The sequence below is a fragment of the Pinus tabuliformis genome, chromosome 7 (genome assembly GCF_031772625.1).
Source record: "Pinus tabuliformis cultivar Carrire ecotype Pingquan chromosome 7, CPIR1, whole genome shotgun sequence".
NCBI lineage: Eukaryota > Viridiplantae > Streptophyta > Pinopsida > Pinales > Pinaceae > Pinus > Pinus tabuliformis.
In genome coordinates, this window is record NC_142293.1 from 924,262,615 (window position 1) to 924,287,485 (window position 24,871).

A 24,871-nucleotide genomic window follows, 5' to 3' on the forward strand; every position below is an offset into this window, starting at 1 on the left:
TATTTATAGCAATTCTATTTTTAGAATTTCTATTTTTTGCTATTTCCAACAGAGTTGGAGTATATCCTGAAATGCTATTTATAGCAATGGTATTTTTATCATTTCTATTTTTAGCATTTCTTGTTGTTATTTTCAACATAGAGTTGCAGAGGGAGATGGGATGATAGTCCTTAAAAGTAATAGGAAGCTTACTTTTAGGAATTAATGTGATAAATGTTGCATTAATGGCTCCAGTGATGTATCCCTTGACCTTGAACTCTTCAACCACCGAGAGGAGTTTAGAGGACATAATATCGAAGCAATGAATATATAATTACACCCCCCACTCGTGAGGTTCAATTATTTTTTCTTTGCCACATGCAAGTAGGGAACTATGTAGTTCCTCTTACGTGACCAGTCTACCCAAAGTATCATTCTCAGACTCTTGTATCAACAGAGGCAATTGATTAATGAAGTCCATTTGAGCTTGGAATGAGAGATATTTGGCAGAGAAAATACCTTTGAAGAAACGGAAAGCAACCTGTTCAATGTCTGACTGGGAAGTGTATAATGTATCCCCTTCATCACGGATGTTCCAAATGGCATTCACTTTCCTCCTCATAGAGGTGAACTTATGGTAAAATTTGGAGTTCTTATCTCCAACCACTACCCACGTTGCTCGGATATTTAGACACCAAGACTCTTTTTTCACTTTGTAAATTAATATTTTCTTGGCTTCCAGGTCCAAAATTTGGTGTTTGTGAAGTTCAGAGGAGAAAGATGGATCGTCTGGATTGAAGAGAACACTTAGAGCGGCTTCAATGTCATCCAAGTTATGTGATTCAACTTTTTTCTGAGTCATAACCCACTTTCGAACCTCTCTCTCAAGATTTTAAGTTTGCAGCAAATTGTTTCCATAGAATTCGTACTCTGCTGAAAAATAGGGTCCTTCCATACTCGATGGACAATATCTGCAAAATCCTTATGGCTCAGCCATTTTTGGTTGAATTTGAAGGGGATAGCCTTATGGAAAGATTCCCCAGCCCAAGTGAGTAGAATTGGGAGGTGATCTGAGGCAAAAGAAGGAATGACCGAAGAGTTAAGATCCACCATACCCACAATGAGGTGTTCTTTCACCAAAAACCTGTTCAGGCGCTTTGAAATGCATTCAATCCCCGACTGACCGTTGTTCCAGGTGGGAACAATCTTAGGTGGGGTGATATCGCATTGTGACAGAATTTTGAAAAGAGAGGTGAAATGAGACTCTAGATTGTCAAACTTGGCCTTGTTGCCCGAAATCTCATTGCTATCAAGTGTTAAATTTAGATCCCTAGCCACAATGAGGGAGGTTAAATCCAACAACCCAAGGTCCGAGACCTGAACCCAATAATATCTCCTGCCTGTATTTGGTGCATACATGTTGATGATGCAGAGTCAAGAAGAAGAGCCCCATAAATGCCCAAATAGAAGGATACCTACAGGTGTAAAAAAAACTAGAAACTTGAGACTTGAGGGTTTCCAGGCCATTTCTAAACCTCTAGAGAGACCACAAGAATTAGTGGCACAAACGAGCCACTTTGGACAAATTATAAGTAGGATTTCCCAAGACATGTCCTTAGGAATCATAGTTTCTTGAAGAAGAATAACATTCAGTTTGTGTTTGAGAATGAGACCTCTCAGAGAGAAGGATTTAGTTCCCACCCCAAACCCCCTTATGTTAAGGGACATGATGATCATGGGGAACTAGTGAATCAGGTTTATCCACTCTAAGGACCCGAGTATCAAATTTTTCTGGAGTTGATAATTCAGCAAGCAAAATATCATCCACAGGAAAAGCCAAGGTCATATAAGAAGAAAGATTTTTGTATTTAGTGGATTTCTTTTTTCGAGGGATTGAGGATTTATTGGGAGCAATGAAAGAAGGGGAGTGACCTTTTCTTGGCTCCTCCCTCAAGTGGAAGAATTATTTTTTGATGGTCATAGGGTCCATATCAATGGAATCAGAGTAGGAAATAACATCCAGATCTTGATCCAGCGAGATGGGAGAGTCATTAGAAGCAAATACAAACAAAAAATCAGATTGTTGAGCCCTGAACTTGCATCTTTCCTATACACCTTCCTAGACTTTTTCCATTCACCTGGACCTCCTAAGCTATCAACATCATTGCATATTAATCATAAAAGAGCACTTAAAGTGGTTTTTAACTATGTTTTGTGTTTGCTGTTTGAACTAGATTTTTGCTCATTGAGCTGCGGAATCCTGTCACTTTCTGCAGCTGCTTCAACTTTCCGCAGTTGTTTTTGTTAAAGTCTATATTACAGGTGTCATCAGACAAATCGAGCCACATGGGCAAGTTGGAAATGACGTGGACATGGACCGAGTCCTATTGGCTCAGTCGGATTCATCATAGGAGGCCATGGTCAACGGTGGTCAAGCGGTGGTCAAACAGAAGAGTCCTATGGCAACAGGACTCCGTTTCCAAGCACGTGAAAGATTTTCGTGGCCGTTTCTAGATTTCTGGAGACACGCTGACACCTGTAGGCTGCCCACGATGTAAATCCAACAAGCCGTCTTCAATAGATTGCATCATCTCGGCAGCCATGATGCTAGATCCATGGACGCTGTCGTTCACGTGTCCTCTGTCAGCGTAGTTTATAGGAAAACAGTTATGTAGACTTTTGTTATAAATAATGCGTTCCTATACGCATAGGAGTTAGTCTTTTGAATATAACTTTGCTGTTAAAAGCCCACTGTGCCATGACACTGGTTTTGTTATTATGACTGCATTCTGAAATATATAAGAAGACTCTATTTCTGAGCATAATTCTTGAGTGATAGCTGTTGTTGAGGTTGTGCAGAGGGCCCCTGCACATGCCGAGGTTTTGTTTCTTATTGCTGTACAGTTTCATGTTGTGTTTCTTTATGTTTATTATGACATAGTTATTCACTTATGTATATTTCATTTACTATGGTACTAACATTTCATTCTTGTTCATAATTTTACATGCTTTACATTGTTGTTAACGCTGATCAGTGTGTATGTTCCAGATTACTGTAGGCAACCCGGGCATTTGCATATAATTTTCACAATGACTAATGACATGGAATCAATCTTTCTGCTGACTTACTTTTCTTAGCTTTTAATTCCAGTTCTGATTTGTTTATTTCAGTTTTGTTCATTGGCTTTATTAGTTAGCTTATATATTAAATTGGTCATATCATTGTCAGTTACCTCCAAAAGCCATAGCGAGACTAATGGCGAGGGATTGAAGTATGAGTGTGTAATTTGATATTAGTTTTATTTTTCTGCAATTAGATATTAGATTGCTCAAGTTGTTGATGATTACCTCCGAAAGCTATAGCGAGACTAACTGGTGAGGGGTCAGACTATGAATTGATGTGATTGGATTTTAAGTTTACTTTTCTGCAATTACATATCAGATTGCTCAAGTTGTTAATGATTACCTCCAAAAGCCATAGCGAGACTAACTGGCGAGGGGTCAGACTATGAATTGATGTAATTTGATTTCACGTTTACTTTTCTGCAATTAGATATTAGATTGCTCAAGTTTTTAATGATTACCTCCGAAAGCCATAGCGAGACTAACTGGCAAGGGGTCAGAATATGAATTGATGTAATTTGATTTTAGCTTTACTTGCAATTTTTTGGATTTCTTTGAGTACAGTAGCTTAATTTATTTCTTTTGTATTTAGACAGCAGCAGGGATAATGGTTTCATGATCAATAGTTCACTGTTTGTTTGATTAGAATAGTGGCACATTTTCATTTTCTTTTAGGAATTAATTTCATCATTAGTATGTTCTAATACCTTCTGAAGTTTGAAGTTTTGGAAACCATTATAAAGGACATAATTTCCTTGAAAATTTATATCCATACTTGTCTTCTAGAATTTCCATTTCACATTAGGAGATAAACGAAGAGAAAAACTCCCAAAACAAAATATAAAAAAAATCAAAAACGACAAAAAGTAAGAAATAGGTTATCTTGCACATATAGTGCACCACACTTCAACAGTTTACGACTCTCGGATTGACAATTAATTAGCAATTTAGGACACTCTAAATTGACCAAACACAGATGTGGGGGAGTGGAAGTCCCCAAAGACTAATGTTGCAGAGGTGAATTAGGGGGGTCCAAGTTGACAGCCATAGAGGAAGAGGTATGCTAGTGTTAGGGGGATGGAGAAAAGTATCCATACCCAAATGATATAAGACCTTTTGTCACCCTCTGCAAAATGTGTTTTCAGGTGTTAAAAGAGGGAAAAACATCAGAGATGTTTGCAACCATCTTCCAAGCAACAAAATAACTCAAAGCTAAATCAGACCCCCTCCAATGGATATTGCTCAGAATTATCTTTCTAAAATGATATGGAACTCCTCAAATGGACTCTAGAATCAAAAGTTAGAGTAGATTGAATTTACCCTTGAAAAATAAGAAGTCAAGGAGAAAATGCCTTAGGGTAAAATCTCAGGTTCCAGCATATTGATAATCCTGCATATCGGCAATCGACAATCGGCAAAACTTGAATGTCACAACTCTTATGGCAAAACCCTGATTGTAAACCACTAGTAAGGGGGCTCCGATATAAGGGCTGGACCAAAGTCAAGAGGAACTTAAAGAACTAGGGGTAGAGAGAAGTTTACAAAGGAACGATAACCCCCAGCAAGAAAAAATGACTTAACACCTTAAGGATAAGTACCAGGTCACAACCCTTGGTCTTATGGTTAGAAATGTGGGAAGGGCTAAGCAGAAGGGGCTTGTCATATCAGAGGTGGTAATTGACAAATTTCAATACTGCACCACTGTGAAGTCTGTGATATGGAATCGCTCTGATAAGGAAGTACAGAGCTTTAAAGGCATATCGGTTGGAAGTTGCGATATTAAATGAAGGCATGGAGCAGTTGGAAATCGATATGGGCTAATCCTATGGAAGCCCCTGGGACAAGAAACCAAGGACTACATGGGTAGAAGAAATGAATTAGACGATTTCACGTGCACATATTCATGGAGTAAATGGAGGTATGTTGACTCATGAAGAATTAATGGCTCAGCATGGAGCTCCAGTTAGTCATGCAATGAAGGACTATCAGGACAATCTCCACTTCTGATCTGTGACAAACCACCACACTTGATCTCTACAAACTCGAGAGAGTGGTGAATTCATGTAGTTAAGGCGAAATTGATGGGAACCAGCTAAGAAAATAGAGGTACACATTGTGGCAAAGACATAGCCTGATCAAGGGCCTTCACAGAAATGACAAAAGTATATTTTCCTTAGTCACCTTTAATTTTTTCTTATTTCTGTTTATTTTGTAATTTCTGTGTATTTTCAAGAAAGGAATCAAATCCTTAGTAATCATTTTAGGCAGAAGATCTATCACATACAGAGACAACTAGTCTGTTAGACAGCTAGCCCTTAGCTCAGATATTTTGTAACTGCTTCAAATCTCGTCCTCCTTATAAATAGAGGGAAGAAACACTTAATGGAGGCTCTGTAATTCTGCACCCACACTGGTCCAAATTCTGTGATTCCACTTTTGGTTATGTCTGCCTATTCAGGAGGGACTTGAGCTATGTATTGCTAAATGTAAATGGACTGGTGAATTAGACTCATTTTGAAGGATGAATGAAACTCTTTGGTGATTATAATCAGAGAAATGTGCAATATGTTTCCCCTTTTTTTATCACTTCATGTATGTTTTTCTCCCTCTGAAATAGTGTAATGAAGCTTCCGATTTCACTCTTACTCATGGTTGTATATTTTGTTGCTAAGTAGTAACAGTACCTGTGGTAATTACAAATTTACTTATGTAACTGTATGAGCACAGATTTACATATGCTAATTATTCACAAATGTATTCATGATGTGTAGATCTTGGGACCTTAATTAGCGCTCCACTATTTCTTCCATTCCACCTCTTCAGTCTTCCATACTTCTGCCAGAATATTGTTGCTTAGAATTCTGTATTATTCCCATCCCTATGCATCATATTCCTTCCTTTCTCTCCTCCTCTTCATTTAACTACAACGCCAATATTAAGACTATCTGTTTTTGTGTGTCAGCCACCAAAACTAGACATTTCTCTTTGAGGTTGGTCTGATTTACCCTCTGAGCATTTGGATCCATGTATTGGAGATTTTACCTTAATGAAGGCCTATTGGACCAAGCCCCCCTTTATTATCTTTTCAAATTGCGTGACGATTGGAGTGCAATAGAAAGCCCCATTGATAATCTTCCAAAGCACTCCTCTCTTTAAGATGTCCTAGGCACTAATCTATAATCAACACAGAGGTTGTATCTAGGAAGATTCCTATATCTCCTAAAGCACTTGTGTTACAAGTGCTAGAAAAAGCGACAACATCTTTCTAGTGTTGTTTTTGGGGAACGAATCAGAATATTTTTCCATAGGTACGGCAAATTTTTACATTCCCTCTATCAGGTGAGCAACGGAAGTGTGGGTTGAAGACCTCTCACCTTGAAAACTACTATTTCAATTTTATGTTAAACATCCTAGCAAATCCACTCTCTATACCTCTAATTGATCATCCTAGATTTCAAGCAGCCTCATACTCGCTTTGATGCTAAAGCAACCAAAAATTTCCCTACCTTTGAACTCGACATCACTCACCTAGGGAGGTTTTCAAAATGGCCCTTCCTGCATTCTTGGCCAACAAATTTTCCCCACTGGATTTTTCTTCTATTTCTAGTTATCCCAATCATGTCCCTTCATTTCATGAATGGAATACCTATTTTCCTAGATTCAATGGAAACACAGATAGAAGATCGGACCAACACCTTAAGGATTTTCATGAATGCATTGAACAACAGGGTATTATTTTTTAATATGTGCAAATGAAATTATGAATGTACTCTTTAGAAGATGATTTTAGAGTTTGGTACAAATGATACCTCGTGGAAACATATCTCCCTTAAAGAGTTTTCGTATGACATTCAATCATTATTGCAAAAGATTATATCCATTGGATGCTCTATTTGAAAATTGTTGTGCATATTTCAATGACGAAGATATTCCTAAGGTTAATGACCCTACTAAATATGTTTGTGGGGCTCCACTCCAAGAAAACATATACTCACATCAAGAAGAATCACCTAATGATCAAGAAAGAGAAGAAGGAGACATCATAGAGTTGCAAATGAACCCTCAAATATCTCATTCAGCCGAAGTTGATGATTCTCCTTCTTATGATGTATATGAATCCGATGGAGATTCAAGTAATGCAAAGCCACAACAATCCCAGTCATGGGAACCTACACAAGAAGAGGAGGCCCACCAGGAGGTTAATAAATAGGCTCCAGTTTACGATGTACAAAATTCAATTGGAGAAAAAGTTCAAGAACCTCCTTCAATTTATGGTTCATATTATTCAGAGAAGGATGAGATTGTCATGGAGGTTCAAAAGGAGTTGTTTACCAACAAGTGGGGAGAAAGATCCCAACAACAAATTTTAAAGAATATCCCAAAGTTGAAGGAACAATCAGTGTTTGTGACCGCCTGACGTAGAAAGGTTCCTGCGAGGAATTCTAAATAGAATCTCCAATCTATGATTCTTACAGTTCAAAAAATAAATATTCTATTACAGATTTCCAAGAAGGATTGGCATGTTGACAAATGGGTAGCAAATGATCATCAACAAGATTTTCTTGAAAAATCTAAGGTCGAGGATTGAACAATATTTGTGGGTACCCTAACCAAGAAGATATTGGTCAACAAACTTTTCATGAAAATAAGGCAACTGAAAATGTTTCTTGATATTTCTATGACCCTGTAGCTGATTACATGACCACATTCTTAGGTCAGTAGCAGAGGTTGTTTCTAAGCATATATCAAGTTTTTTATTTGAAGACTTTACGTGGTGCATGCTTATTTTGATTTTTAAATTTCAGCAACATGAAGGCATTAGGTCTAGTACCCAAATGCTGACCTGGTACCACTGGAGGGATGAGCTCACTTAGGTGAATTAGCGTCCAGTACATAAGTAGGAGTTGTATATAAATAAGCTCATTAGTTGAGCAATTATTTTCCAGTTGTCAAAATTTACTTTTCTACATTTTAGTTTGATGAGGAAAGGACTCCCTGTAAATAAATTTTCGTGGATATTTTCTGGTTGTATAAGTACATTATAAATTTTTACTCCATGCCCAATGGTGAAGGCTACTAGTCTATAGATTCTTACCACCTTTCCAGTAAGGCACTGTCCCCAGGTGGAGCCAATGTTGTCACCATCTGCAAAATGTGTTTTTAGCTATTAAAAGAGGACAAAAGAGCAGAGAGGTTTTCAGCCATCTTCTAAGCCACAGAATCACTCAAATCTAAATCGGACCCCCTCCAATGGATAATGCTCGGATTTCCAATGATATATGGAACTCCTTAAATAGACTCTGGAATCAAAAGTTATAGAAGATTGAAGTTACCCTTGAAAACCAGAAGTCAAGGAGAAAATGCCTTAGGTTAAAATCCTGGGTCTCAGCGTATAGGTGATCTCGCATATCAGCAATCGAAGATTGGTGAAACCTAAATGTCACAACTCCTATGTTAAAACCCTGATTGAAAACCACCAATAAGGGGGCTCTGATATAAGGGTTGGCCCATGGTCAAGAGGAACTTAAAGAACCAGGGATAGAGAGTAGTTTACAAAGGAACGATAGCCCCCGGCAGGAACAAAAGGCCTTAGCATCTTAAGGCTAAGAACTAGCTCACAACCCTCAGTCCTATGGTTAGAAATGTGGGAAGGGATAAGAAGAAGGGGCTTGTCATATCGGAGGTCAGCAATCGGAAAATTTGAATATTGCACCACAGTGGAGTCCGTGATATGGAATCGCTCCGATAAGGAAGTACATAGATTTAAAGACATATGGGTTGGTAGTTGCGTTATTGAATGAAGGCATGGAACAGTTGGAAATCGATATGGGCTAATCCTGTGGATGCCCTTGGGACAAGAAACTAAGGACTACATGGGTAGCATAAATGAATTATATTTCTTGACGTGCATGTCTTCATGGAGTAAATGGAGGTATGGGGACTCAGGAAGACTTAATGGCTCAGCATGGAGCTCCACTCAGTCGTACAATGAAGGACTATCAGGACAATCTCTGCTTCTACTCTGTGACAAGCCACCATAGTTGATCGCTATCAACTCCAGAGAATGGTGAAGTTAGGTAGTTAAGGCGAAAGTAACAGGAACCAACCGAGCAACTAGAGGGACACATTGTGGCAGAGACGTGGCATAATCAAGGGCCTTCACAGGAACGAAAAAAGGATATTTTCCTTAGTCATCTTTCAATTTTTCTTACTTTTGTTTATTTTTTATTTTTTGTGTATTTTCAAGAAAGGAATCAAATCCTTGGTAATCATTTTAGGCAGTAGAGTTATCGCACACCGAGATAGCTAGTCGATCGGACAACTGGCCCTTAGCTTAGATATTTTGTAACTGATTCAAATCTTGTCCTCTCCTTATAAATAGGGGGAAGAAACACTTAATGGAGGCTATGAAATTCTGCATCCGCAGTGGTCCAAATTTTGTGATTCCACTTTTGGTTTTATCTGCTTGTTCATGAGGGACTTGAGCTATGTATTTCTAAATGTAAATGGGTTGGTCAATTGGACTCATTTTGAAGGACGAATGAAACTCTTTGGTGATTCCAACCAGGGCAATGTGCAATATGTTTCCCCTTTCTTTATCACTTCATGTATGTTTTTCTCCTTCTTAAATAGTGTAATGAAGCTGTCGATTTCACTCTTATTCATGGTTGTATATTTTGTTGCTAAGTGGTAACAATACTTGTGGTAATTACATATTTACTTATGTTATTCAATAACCTACAATACCTATATGAGCACAAATTTACATATGCTAATTAATAACAAATGTATTCATGATGTATAGATCTTGGGACCTTAATTAACACTCCATTCTTTCTACCATTCCACCTCTTAAGTCTTCCATACTTCTGTTGGAGTATTGTTAATTAGGATTCTGTATTATTCCCAGCCCTATGCATATGGTTCCTTCCTTTCTCTCCTCCAATCTTCATTTTACTACAACGCCAATATTAAAACTACTTGTTGTTGTGTGTCGGTCACCAGAACCAGAGATTTCTCTTTGAGGTTAGCCTGATTTACCCCCTAAGCATTTGGATCCATGTATTGGCTTGAGTTTACCCTGATGAAGGCATATTGAACCAATCCCCCTTTATTATCTTTTCAAACTACGTGACAATTAGAGTGCAACAGAAATCCCCATTGATAATCTTCCAAAGCACTCCTCTCTTTAAGATATCCTAGGCATTAGTATACAATCAACCCAAACGTTGTCTCTAGTAATCTTTCTATATCTCTTGAAGCACTTGTGCAACAGGTGCTAGAATAAGCAACAACATGACCCAGGTGAATGGACCTAAGGGGGTCATCAGAGGGCAAAGTAGGAGGGGTGACAAAATCAGGGGCTGAATAGATACCAAAGGGAGGACCAGAATTACCTGAAACCTTTTACAGACTTGTAGGTAGTTGAAAAGCATCCAACCCATTGCGAGCTTCTGTCGAAAGAGAATGAGAGCGGCCCCATGAAGATATTTGTCAACTAGATTGGTGGCAAGTCAAATAGGTCACTAGCAGGTGATCCTTCGAGTGAAAAACCAAACACTTGTATGGGATCCCCCAATAATCGGTGTTCAGTTTGTGGGTGAAGGAACCCCATGATAAATCTACCATAGACAATAGACCACTTATGAAATTGACTTCAATGAGAAACCAAGCAATTTTCTTACCCAATTGTCCTATGCTCCTCTCATCCCAAAAATAGAAATTTTTGATGGAATTAACAATATCAGAGATCGTTGAGTGGTTCCATAGCTCAAGAGGGAGTCCCATAAATTTTTCCAAAACAATATTCCGACAAGGGGATTTCTTAAGAGGGTTAAAAATAGCCTCTATATATAAAATTAAGTAACCCCTTCCTTTCACCCAAGGCAAGCCTAAAATGAGCTCAACATCTTCCTCACTAAGAAAAATGGAAGAAAACCCAACCATTCTGCATCACACTGATCCTAGGGCGGTAACTTAGCTTAACTATCCAAAAAATTGACATCCACTGTTTAATCTGGTCCCTGTCATATGATTGTATTGCTAGTGCCCAAGAAAAGCATGAAGTTCAATTCTATCATAGAAGGACTCAGTTCTCAGAGTTAAATACTTTGGTGTATCGTTCAACTTCAAGCCTTTATAATTTTTCCCACCACCTTTCTTGTTAAAGTAAACTAGGATGCAATGAGCTGTAGGAACATCTGTAAATTCACCGTAATGTGTCTCAGTCCCATTTCCTTGTGAATGGTCACATTGTCAGTTAGTCCGAGCCTAATTTTCTGCTTCAATCGTGCTAGTGATGAGAGCCTCAAGATCAGGAGAGGAGGGAGGCTACATGATGTACATGCATTGATGTACCAAAAATGATAGTGATAGATGCAAGGAGGTAGCTAGCTTGCTTGACCGCAACTAGGATGCTATCAAGTTGAAGTTTCCACCCTAGATCGAAAACCAAAATGTCAACGAAGAAAGGGAGTGTGTGAAATGTAACAAATGCAGAGAGTAATATGCACTTATGTTGCCCCTCTAGGATTCGGCTAAAGTGGAAGAGAAAGATGGATTATAGGTACACATATATCCCCAAGATTATACGATGTGGTCCAACCTAGGCCACCTCTCATAAATGGTCTCGTCTTGTAATTGAAAACTCCTCTATGCATTAACTTCTCACCAAAATGCACAGACCAATAAATGGATTCCAAATTGAAAATGAGAAGCACGCATAAACCAAACCCACTGATTGCATTGGAGAAAAGGAAAACCATGACTGTGTAAGGTGAATCCAAATCTTAAGGGATGAACTCTCAAGATGGATGTCCACACAACAAGTGCAAGAACAACATCTAAATATATCCCAAAATCAAAAATTGTGACAATGCTACTCAATAATCCTTACTGATGCTTGTTTCTTTGATAATTCAGCACTCCAGATACAAAAACCAATGTAAACTTTGAAACGGGAACTGATATGATTACCTGTTTTGTAGAGGTAGCAAAAAAGTGACCTGATTTTGAAAAGTGGTGATGCATAATACACTCTCTTTTTTTTGGAGCATATTTTTTACACTTTAAATTTTCTTCTATATCAAATATAAATATTTTCTTTTAAATGTTAGTGATTTTCATGCTGATTTTGAAACGTGTTGATGCAGCGTCAACCTTTTTTTTAGAGAGCTTATTTTTGACACTTCAATTTTTTTAATGTATTAAGTGTGGATATTTTTTTTTAAATGTTACATTGTTTGACAATTTAAAATTTTTTATGTCCATTTTTTTTAAATCATGATTACATAACAAATTTTCTAGGTGTCTTATTTTTCTTTTTTTTAAATGTTGATTACTTAAAAAACACAAATATAAAAAAGACAAAAAAAATAAATATAAATAAATATATAAAAATAAAAAATTATCTCTTAAACCATAAAAATTTTGGAAATAAAAAAAAAAAAAACGAAATTTCAAAAAAACTATAAAATTAAGTAAAATTAGAAAAGTTTTAAAAAACATTAACAAAAAATCTAAAAAAAAATTAATAATAATAATAATAATAATAATAATTAATAATAATAATAATAATAATAATAATAATAATAATAATAATAATAATAATAATAATAATAATAATAATAATAATAATCCATATATTTCAAATTTAAAATTTAAATTTAAAAAACATTTAAAATTTACAAAAAATACATATTTCTGATTAAAAAAATATTTAAATTTTAGAAAACTAATATTTTATATTTAGATTAAAAAAAAAAACTAAATATATTTTTGATTTAAAAAAAAAACATTTAAAATATTTTAAAAACTATATATATTTAAAAAAAATAAAATTTAAAATAATAAAATCCATTTTTGATTAAAAAAACATTTAAAATGATTGTTCTAAGGCTTTTGCGATTAGTCTCTTGTGTAGTGTTTTCTTCTTCCGGATTATCGCATCCATGATTGTTTAAATCGACGTTTTGAGCCATCCACTATGGCTTATCATCAGGATAGATCAAAAGATGTATAAGCTAGATCTCAACGAGATGTATATGTAGAAGTGTGAGAGAAAAATGATGGTAGCTGACATGTTTTTAAGTTAGATTAATTAGTAATTAAATAATATTTAATAATTATTATAGTCAGTCATCTTATAATGTTATTTGGGTTTATAAATCAATATTGAACTTATTTTAATTGTAATTAATATTAATTTTTATTTTTAATAATATTAATAATATTGTTAAACCCATAATTTATTATCTATATATAATAGAGTTTTTATAATTAATTGATTTTATATCATATTAAATAATTTTAATTAATATATCTGATTCTTATAAATTTGTTTATGTGAATTTAATTAATTAATTATAATTAATTTTTTTTTTTATTTATTTTAGTTCTTGTGTGTATTTAATTATATATAATATATAAAAAAAAATTAGGTATATCCTAAGTTATTTATTTTAGTGAAAGTAATAATGATTGATTCAATTTTTGATATGTTTAGGATTAAATCAAATTTATTTATAAATTTTCATAGTTTGATTAAATTTAAATTTAATTAATTTAAATTAATTAAATTTTATTTTTATTTTTTGGTGTAAACCTAATGGTATATAATTATAATTATATCTTGATTCAATTTTTTATATGTTTAGGATTAAATCAAATTAATTATTTATAAAAAAATTCTTAGTTTGATTAAATTCAAATTTAATTAGTTTAAATTAATTAATTTTTATTTTATTTTTGGTGTAAACCTAATGAGATATAATTATAATTTTATTGAGTATATTTAAATTTTAGGTGTATTCAAAATTGTTTAATTTGATGAAGGTGATGTTAATATCACTTTTGATTCAATTTTTAATATGTTTTGGATTAATTTAAATTAATTATAATCTTTATAAATTTTTCTAATTTAATTAATTTCAAATTTAATAATGGAATAATTAGGACCAGAATTAGGGTTGTGAATTGATTGAGAGAAGTGTAGAGAGATGGGAAAGGTTCGAGATAGGGGTAATTCAAGAGATTAAGGTTGATTTAAGAGGTTAAGGTCAGAATCCAGTTGTCACTTATTTTCCATCCTTCATCACGGTTGAGGTTGTTTGGGTGTTTTCCTATTTCTATGGCTTCTCTAAATTTTCTATGGTGATAATGATCGATTTTGGCCACTACACTTGAGTTTTCGATACAGACATGATGATTAGTTTTACTAGAATGTTCAACTAGGGCTGAGGTTTTTGAGTGGTTGTGTTTGATGTCAGTTGCATGTTCTCGAATCCTAGTTAGGATAGATCGCCCAGTTTCCCCTATGTAGGTTCTTCCGCAAGAACAAGGAACCATGTAAACTCCTTTGTGGCATTTGGGATCAACAGGGTCTTTGACTGATTTAAGGCATATTTCGATTGTTTTCATGGGTTTAAAGGTGGTTCTACTATTGTTCTTTTTTAAAATGTACTCAATTTTGTCTGTAGTGCCCAATATGTAGGGGAGGTGAACCTTACTTATTTGATCGTCCAAAGGTTGTTTGATTATGGGATTTCCAGCTTTCTTAAAGGCTTTAATCATCTGGTGTTTATGGTATCCATTCTTTTTAAATACTTTCATAAGATGGTTTTTCTCTTCCTTAAAATGATCCTGATCCAAAATGCGTATTGCCCTGGTTGCTAGATTGTTGAGAACATCGATTTTTTGGGACGGTTGGTGGTGGGAATTGGCATGCAGGTAGTGTTCTGTGTGGGTTTTCTTATGATAGACCTGGTGAGATATGGAACCATCCTGATTTCTATTGATTAGAATGTCAAGAAAAGGAAGGCTGCCATTTTCTTCCATTTCCATAATAAACTTGATGGAATTAGATTGGTTATTTAAGTGTTGTAGGAACATGTTGAGTTTCTCTATTCCATGGGGCCAAACTATGAAAGTATCATCGACAAATCTTTTCCAAAGTTTGGGTTTCATAGGGGAAGATTCAATGGCTCTAGTTTCAAAGTCCTCCATAAAGAGATTGGCAATGACAGGTGATAGAGGAGATCCCATGGCCACACCACAGGTTTGCTCATAAATTTCATCTTTAAAACTAAAGAAGGTTGATTTGAGACAAACCTCAATTAATTTGGCTGTGTCAGAGCTTGTGGTTTTTTCGACTATTTTCATGGCTTCATCTATGGGAATGTTGGTGTATAGAGATTTTACATCAAAACTAACTAATATGTCATTTGGGTCAAGTTTTAAATGTTTGATTTCATTGATGAAGTGGGTGGAGTCTTTGACAAAGGAACTTGTGTTGCCAACCAAAGGCTTAAGTTTCTTAGCTAGGTATTTTGCCAGATGGTAAGTGGGTCCTCCTATGGTATTGACAATGGGTCTTATGGGGATACCCTCTTTGTGTATCTTTGAGGCTCCATAGATCCTAGGGGTGTAGGGGTTATTTTCTGTTAGATTTTTGATGTTATGTTCCTTACTTGTTTTTATTAGATTTTGTACAATTTTGGAAATCTTTCTTAAGGGGTTCTTCTTTAATTTATTGTAACAACCACTGTTGGTGAGGTGGTCTATCATCTTATCATTATAATCATTTGTGTTCATAATGACTGTTGCACCACCTTTATCAGCTTTTAGAACCACTATATTGGGGTTTCGGTTTAAGTTTTTGAGTGCCAGATATTCTTGCTTGGAAATGTTGCTTTTGGGGGGGTTGGATTTTCTTAGGATGATAGAAGAGTCTTGTCTAATAGTTTCTTTGATGTCATCAAGTAACTCCTTGATCCCATACTCAATGCTGCACAGTATGTCTTCCTTAGGAGTGGTGTGAGGGGAAATGGAAAAATTTTAACCTTTTTCAAGGAGATCAATTGTATTTAGGTAACTCCTTGATCCCGTACTCAATGCTGCACAATATGTCTTCCTTAGGAATGGTGCGAGGGGAAATGGCAAACTTTAAACCTTTTTCAAGGAGATCGATTACATTCAGGTAACTCGTTGATCCCGTACTCAATGCTGCACAATATGTCTTCCTTAGGAATGGTGCGAGGGGAAATGGAAAAATTTAAACATTTTTCAAGGAGATCGATTGTATTCAGGTAACTCCTTGATCTCGTACTCAATGTTGCACAATATGTCTTCCTTAGGAATGGTGCGAGGGGAAATGGAAAAATTCAAACCTTTTTCAAGGAGATCGATTGTATTCAGGTAACTCCTTGATCCCGTACTCAATGTTGCATAGTATGTCTTCCTTAGAAATGGTGTGAGGGGAAATGGAAAAATTTAAACCTTTTTCAAGAAGATTGATTGTATTCAGGTAACTCCTTAATCCCGTACTCAATGCTACACAATATGTCTTCCTTAGGAATGGTGTGAGGGGAAATGGCAAAATATAAACCTTTTTCAAGGAGATTGATTGTATTCAGGTAACTCCTTGATCTCGTACTCAATGCTGCACAGTATTTCTTCCTTAGAAATGGTGTGAGGGGAAATGGAAAAATTTAAATCTTTTTCAAGGAGATTGATTGTATTCAGGTAACTCCTTGATCCCGTACTCAATGCTGCACAATATGTCTTCCTTAGGAATGGTGCGAGGGGAAATGGAAAAATTTAAACCTTTTTCAAGGAGATCGATTGTATTTAGGTAATTCCTTGATCATATATATATTTTCTATTTTTTTTTAATCTAGTTTGTTTTTAAATTTTTTTTTGTTAATTTTTTTTAAGTTTTCTATTTTTACTTAGTTCTATAGTTTTTAAAAATTCTCTTTTTTTCCAATTTTTTTATGGTTTATGAGATAATTTTTTATTTTTACATTTTTTTGAAAATATGTTTTTCTTATTATTTATTTCTTCATATTTTTTTAATTTTTTTTTTTATTTTTAAATTCTTATGTTTTATTGGTTAATTTTATTTATTTATTTATTTTTTTTTAATGATTGATTTTTTATTTATTTTTATGTTTGATTTTTTTTTGTCATTTTTATATATTTGATTTTTTTGTTTTTTATTTATTTTATGTTTTATTTTTAATATATATTTTTTATTTATGTTTTTTTTTTTTTCATTGTTTTAATTTTTAAATCTATGTTTTCATTATTCTTTTGAAATTTTAATGTTTTTGAGAGTCATGATAAAATCTTTTATGCCATTATTTCAAAATGTTGAAAATTTACCCTAGAAAAAAAGTGTTATTCCAACATCAACGCTTTTCCTTTTGTGGGTGTTTTTTGCACAATTTTTGCACAAAAAAATGGTTTTCACTGCCATTTTTAAAACATATTGAAAAATTACCCTAAAAAAAAGTGTTATTCCAGCATCAACACTTTTCGTTTTTAGCACTGTTTTTCATGTTTTTTTTTTGGGTTTTTTGGCTAGATTTCTCATTTTGAGTTTATAGTTCTCGTTTCAAATTTTACATTGTTAAAACGTAACGACTAGCTCTCAGTGTTAAATAGAGATTAATAACCTCTTTTGGAAGCCTTGCATTCTCACTTCCTTAGTGCTGAAAAATAGATCACGTTGAATACAAGAGAAAAAGAAGGACGACAATCAACCTTAGGTCAGTTATGAATAGATATTTATGTATGTTTGGAGCTCCTACCAACTCTATCCATCTCTGGTTCTTGTATAATCAATTCCCACCATTGCAATTCAACTTCTAACTCTTGCTTAATTGATGAAAAAGAACTAAGCCAAAATCAATAACCTAATCAGTTGAAACCTCTATGTCCCGCTGGATGGTTCTAGTTCCACTTGAAGCCCAATCGAAACATCTTGTTCTCTAAACCTACGTATGACCAAAAGGAGATAACTTGATACATTGTAGGCATTTGAATCAATCAAGTTCCTCATCTTGGAAGCCTCCATGATGATAGTCAACTTTGAGTGAATCTTTATGTATATTTGGAGCTCCTAATAGCTCCATCCATCTCTGGCTCCTAATCAGTTGAAACCTCTATGTCCCGCCAGATGGTTCCAGCTCCAAACTTCATGTTCTGTAAACCTGCATATTACCAAAGTGAGATAGCTTCATACTCAGTAGGCCTGTGAATTAGTCAAGATCCTCGGCTCAGAAGCCTCCATGTCCATGTCCTTCCATGCCATAACTACTTTGTCTTCCATGGAAGCTCCACATCAGTATCCCTATGCGCTCGGAGGACAATGGGTTTTCACTGACCTGCCTTAACTTTCAACTATAGAAAATATTGACCTCAAGCACATGAAATTATAGGCGAGGACAAAGCTGGGGGGAACACGAAATTACATGTGAGGATGAGGCTGATGGGAACAACGATAGAGATGATGGTACAAAGTGATAACAATGTTTACACTTGTCAATTTTTTACTCGAGAGAACAACAAAATGAAGAGATGAGATTGGTTGGGCTGAACAATGTTTTCCTAGCCCAACCCTACAATGAAAACACCTCGAGTGTAATTAAAAACATGCAATAACACAACTTACAATTAATTCACATGGGTTGAGATGTGAAACAAGAAGATGAGACACATCCAAGGAGTTGTTGAAGGGTTATGCGGAGCATGTGCAAATGAGGATGTACAAACTAACACTTTCTTACTTGATGTTTAACATACTCACAAACCAAGTAGATGTTAAATATTTTGCATATCGAACAATGTGAATTGAGATTTGTAGGAGGGTATAGTGAAATTTTCAATAAGGTTCACTAACAAAATGATGTAGGCAAGAAGCATATGATCAATAATAGACTCAATAAGGCAAAAAATCCTTCACATAAATGAAAGGAACCAAACTCAATTGAATCTACATAATATCCATGATTAAGTTTTTCCATAAACTCCAAGTATCTCAAGAGATATTTTTTATAGCCCAATATGAGAGAGATGTGTAATTCCTTCCAGACACAACATGGAGTATACACACACACACACACATATATAACAAAAATAATATTTCAATCTCAAACATAAAAAAGTAATTCAATCCCCACCTTATGTAAAATATTTTTATGTCAACTATACAATGGTTAAAACACTTCAATAGTGTGTTGCTTCATATGAGGGAGAAGGGTAATTATTTTAGTGTTTAATATAGAGATGACACATGGTGTGTGGGTGATCAAAGTAAATCCATCTTAACTTTGGATCCACCATGCATAAAGGGGGATCTTGTCCCTCCAAGTGAGAAAAAATTCTAGATTTAAAAAAATTGAGGAAACGTTTGCACCTCAAGGGACTTAAACTCTTTCGGCACTTGATAGATTTAGAGTTAGGATGGATCTTCGTTGGTCATAATTTTTCCTTCATATTTTTGGAAAATGATACAAAGAATGCAAACTCTATTGTCATAAATAATTGATGTCCTTAGCAGGAATTTTAAACTGCAACTAAAGGTAGTATATGGTTTCATGTGTGGGACCAAGACTAGATATTACTAGAAAACACATGAATCCATTGGAAGTAACCTCAATGATGACAAAAAGGGATATCATTTTTTTGTAATTACTATATAAAATAATTTAATCACCTTTTAATCTTAAAGTAAGGCCCAAATTTACTTTGGCTAAGAGCTCACCTTCTTTGGACATAAAGAAATAGGATATTGGTCTAAAACCTAGATGCATCTAACAAGAGTAAAAATCATGTCCTTGTACTAACCACTATTGGATTATTTGAGATGGTACTATTTCACTTGAATGACAATTATAAATCATCCTGCATTAATAATAGTGGCCAAGTAAGTTACATTAAGTTTTGCAACCTTCCTAAAAATATAATGTAATTAAATATTTTTAGTTGTTTGTAGATTCATGTGGTTAATATTCTCCTTGCAGCTCTCCACTCTGAAAATGATCCTGAAGATGAAACTTGATATAGAATCAAAATGCTAGTCATAAAATGATGGAAACTGTGGATTATAATCCGAGTCAAATTTTTAAATATTTCTATTTAGCCATGTTCTTGAACCCAACCACAAAAATGGAGATGAATGGGATCACAAGACGTAATGATCTTTTCAAATTGGTCAAACACAATGTCATATATCCTCATCAACTACATTTAAGGATACAAAATTCAAAGTCTAAGATTGTTATGATTTGAACCTTTTGAAGTCACATTTTACCAAATTATTTTTCCCCAAAATCTGATAAAAAATTTAGAAGAATAATTGGAATTGTAAATATCAGTAGTAAAAAGTGCACAATCTAGGTGCAATAGGGGTTTTGGAGGTGTTAGCGGGAGAAAACTCCCCTAGGTAAGGGTTGAGAACCTTAACAGATCGAAGGCAGACTATCAACAAGAAGCACTTATTCAAGCAAACAAACTATGAAAGTTGCTAAAGTTGGGTTTAGGGAGAATACCCGGAGGTCCTACATTTGATATTGATCCCGTAGGGTCCAAACCCTCTGCTTCCTCCAATGTGTTCAGAACTGCAACATAAACCAAAGAACCATATACATAGCAAATATTTCAAAGAATGTGCATATTAAACATGTTAGATTATAAAGTATAGATATATAAAGTATGATATGTTAGACATGAATTATAAAAACATGAGATCACAACATTTCAGGAACAAGAAAATGTTTCTTTATTGACAATAACAAATATGAGTGGAAGGATACAACCTGATCCAACCACGCGGCACCAACAAACCTTCCTCTGGATCTGGCCAACCCAAGCCTCCAAGATCACCTCAATATGTGCAAAAGGACGTCATATAATGGAAGATGCACATCTCTGCAAGGAAACAAGGGTTTCCTATCACTGGGAGTGCATGAGGCATAGGGAAATTCAGACTTGATCTAGGGACAAAAAGGACTATAATGTCGATATCATATTTCCTTGTATCTTTTAGGCCTTCCCATGAGGTGTATAAATACCACCAGAAATTAATTGATTCAGTTAGGCCATAGGCTCCTGTAGGTGGGCTTTCGATGAAACCCGTAAACCCAGCCTGAGAAATAGGAATATTTTTTTTCATATTTTAAATTATGTATGTATGTTTGGTATTATGGTACCTATGTGTACACACACATTTATAAGGTAGAGTTGCGTATGGAATTTAAAAAATTGTTTTTTAATAAATGACCAAGTCTGAATGGGAAAGGGTTGCCCAAGGCCATATAAGAGCATCATAACTACATGAGTGTTGAATAATGCTATAATAGGAGGGTGTTGAACCTATTATATATATTCAAAAACATGATTCCAACATTGAAATTTACAATTTGACTAGAAATTATATAATTGAATTCTAGTAAAGTTTGACGAAAACAATTGAAAACATATAACATTTAGAATTTTTTCAAAATCAACAAAAGCTACATCTACGGTAAAATTCATTTAATTATTGCAATTCTAATATGAGAATCCCAAACACTCTCATTAATACATTGATTTTGGTTTTTAACAAAATAATTACCAACTTAGATCCATCTAACTTTGGATCTATCATGCGTTGAGAGAGATCAAATCTCAGAGGTGCAAAAAGTATTTTTAGTGTTAGATTTAATGATGTTTTTTAAGTGTCATCATAGAAAAATTTATAATAAAACTATATCAAATTAATATTTTCAAATATTACAACTTTTGACCTATATCTCTTTAAATATTTTATTATATCCATAGGATATGATTCTTCCTTTTAAAGATTTGTTTTACAAATATTTAATTAATTGAAATATTAAAAGATTTTGCAGGAGGATTTTCTATTTTTTGTGTTGAATTAACCCTTTTCTTTTGATTTAAGAAATGGTATAGTCTTTAGTAATATTATCTAATTTGGATTTTAATGTGGCACACATTAATTATTTCTATTTTTATTATTATTTTATTGGAGATGTGACATACTTACACATCACTCTCATACTAGGTTGTCGATTGTGCCTCTGGGCGCAACAAGTGAAAAAATGGCGAGAATAAGTTTCTAATGTGATCACTTATTTGATTTTAATGGTGATTTTAATTTATATTGATTACAAATTTTATAGTAGATAGTTTCATTATATATAAGATGTTAAAATGCAAACATGTAGTATTTGGTTTCATGTATCAGAGTAAGGTTATATGTTATTAAAAAATGGAGGACCTCATAATTGGAGATATCTCTCTAATGGCCACAAGGAAAAATAGTTTTCTTGCGAATATTATTTAGGTTGAAATTACTTTTTGATCTCGGATTGAGAGATAAAACTACTTTTAATTAGTTAAGAGCTCACTTTTCTTGGACATAAGAAAATACATTAATAACCCAAACCCAAAAGCATTTGGCAAGAATGAAATTATATCTCCTTGTAAACTACTCAAAAGTCATTTTGAATGACATAATTTTCTTTAAACCAACCTAGATCCATCATAACTCCAGATTTACCAAGAACCTAGAGGGATCAGATCTCTTTTCACTCTAAAAGAAGTTTGCATCTCAAGAGATTTGATCCCTCTCAATGCTTGATAGATTTGGAATTATGTTGGATCTAAGCTGAATTAATTATTAATTATAATTACAATTATTAATTTTATATATTTTATTTTTATTTTTTTGACTAAGTCAAAATATTAAATATAACATTACAACATCTCTACCATACTAGACTAGAGAATATCTCTCGACACAGTAATATTTATAAATTAACTTATATTCATAGATACAAATCAATATCAATTATTTTCACTTTTTATTTAATATTAAATTATAATAAAATTTACTACTTTAAAACAAAAGCAAACACAACAATTTTGTGACTTTCCACAAAGTGCCCATCCAATAAGTGACAAATAGGGAATTTCCCAAACTAACACCAACTTTATGGTTTGGAACAAAATATCCATCCAATAAATGTCAAAACGGAATTTACCATTTTTCACCATGGTTGGTCGTGGCAATTAATTTTCGCTGTCATCAAGTCCATCTCAATAGACGAGGGACAACGCAATTATTTTTTTTGTCAGGTACATGTACTATTTCTTTTCTTTTTTCCCCTCCCAAAGTACCTAGTGATATCATACACAATTTTAATTATTACAAAGCAATAACAATTATCACGTGGATCTTTCTTTTCTTTTTTTCCCCTCCCAAAGTACCTAGTTATATCACACAAAATTTTAATTATGACAAAGCAATAACAATTATCATGTGGGTCTCACTGATTTTTTTCACCTAGGTGGAAAAACCTATCAACTCAGGTGTCAAAACCAACAGTGAGGACAGCGATCTCTGGCTGCTATCCGCGAATGTCAGTTTGACTCATCACAGTTAGATAGGAAAACCACGCCACCTGAAATAACCCGCTGGTGGTCCGTAAGGGAGCAGGCTCATCACTCCTGCCAGATGCCTCTGGGTCTTGGGCCGTTAACCTGTTTCCTTACGTCCGAGGAAGACGAGCTCTTAGCCAAGCAGAAGCAGTTTTACGGCATACTCCAGGCCGAATGTGGGTCTCACTGATGGTGATTGCTAAGTTCTTTTATTATGAAAATTATTTATTAATATGATTCGAATAATATCATGGAATTATTCTTTTAAGAATAAAAAATATACAAAATTATAATATTATAAGAACAAATTGAACTTTGGTGACTAGTTCAAATAACATTTATTTAAAAAAACAAACACCTAGTTTTTTTGTTATGCTTCGCTCATTTGATATTGACATGAGCTATTGAAATGGATAGCTGACAAATCCACTTAATACTTTGATATCTATGTTGAAAAGAACAAGGTATAGAATTCAATAGAAATGTAAATGAAAGGTGTTTTATAATAAATTATAAGTATTTTCTCATTAAATAATTTATTTAAGTATTCATGATTTTTGGAGAATATATATATTAAATCAATGCATTTTATGTGTCTCAAATTCTTTAATATTTTTTTTTCCAAACATTAAAAAAGTGGTGGGTGATTAGATTTTTTATGATTATTTTAAATAGCACAAAGATATTTTGACTTATTTATTTTGGAGGATGGAATTTTATATAATAAATATTAACATTCTAGAGTAAGGTTGAATTACGAGTTTGGAGTTTTTATTTTATTTACATTGAGTATAAAAACATCAAAACAAAAAATTCTATCAACCTGTATGGACTCCCTCTTTAACACCATTAAGTCCTACCATGGAAGGGACATAATGAACGATGCTTTAAATTTTGAGAAGATGAGAATCTCCAGAGCTAGAATAAGCCGACTACTAATGAAGACAACAGCAATATTTTTCAAATAACTATTAATAAGCTCCGTAATTTTCACGCTCTCTCTTCTCAAAAACAAATCTCATTGCATTGATGATGGACTCACTAAGCTAGTCCGAAACGTTGGTTTCAAAACTGTTCACAGGTTTTTCCTCAAAATAAAAAAATCTATCAACCTGTATGGACTCCCTCTTTAACACCATTATGTCCCACCATGGAAGGGACATAATGAACGATGCTTTAAATTTTGAGAAGATGAGAATCTCCAGAGCTAGAATAAGCCGACTACTAATGAAGACAACAGCAATATTTTTCAAATAACTATTAATAAGCTCCGTAATTTTCATGCTCTCTCTTCTCAAAAAAAATCTCATTGCCCTGATGATGGACTCACTAAGCTAGTCCGAAACGTTGGTTTCAAAACTGTTCACAGGTTTTTCCTCAAATAAAAAATTCTATCAACCTGTATGGACTCCCTCTTTAACACCATTAAGTCCCACCATGGAAGGGACATAATGAACGATGCTTTAAATTTTGAGAAGATGAGAATCTCCAGAGCTAGAATAAGTCGACTACTAATGAAGACAACAACAATATTTTTCAAATA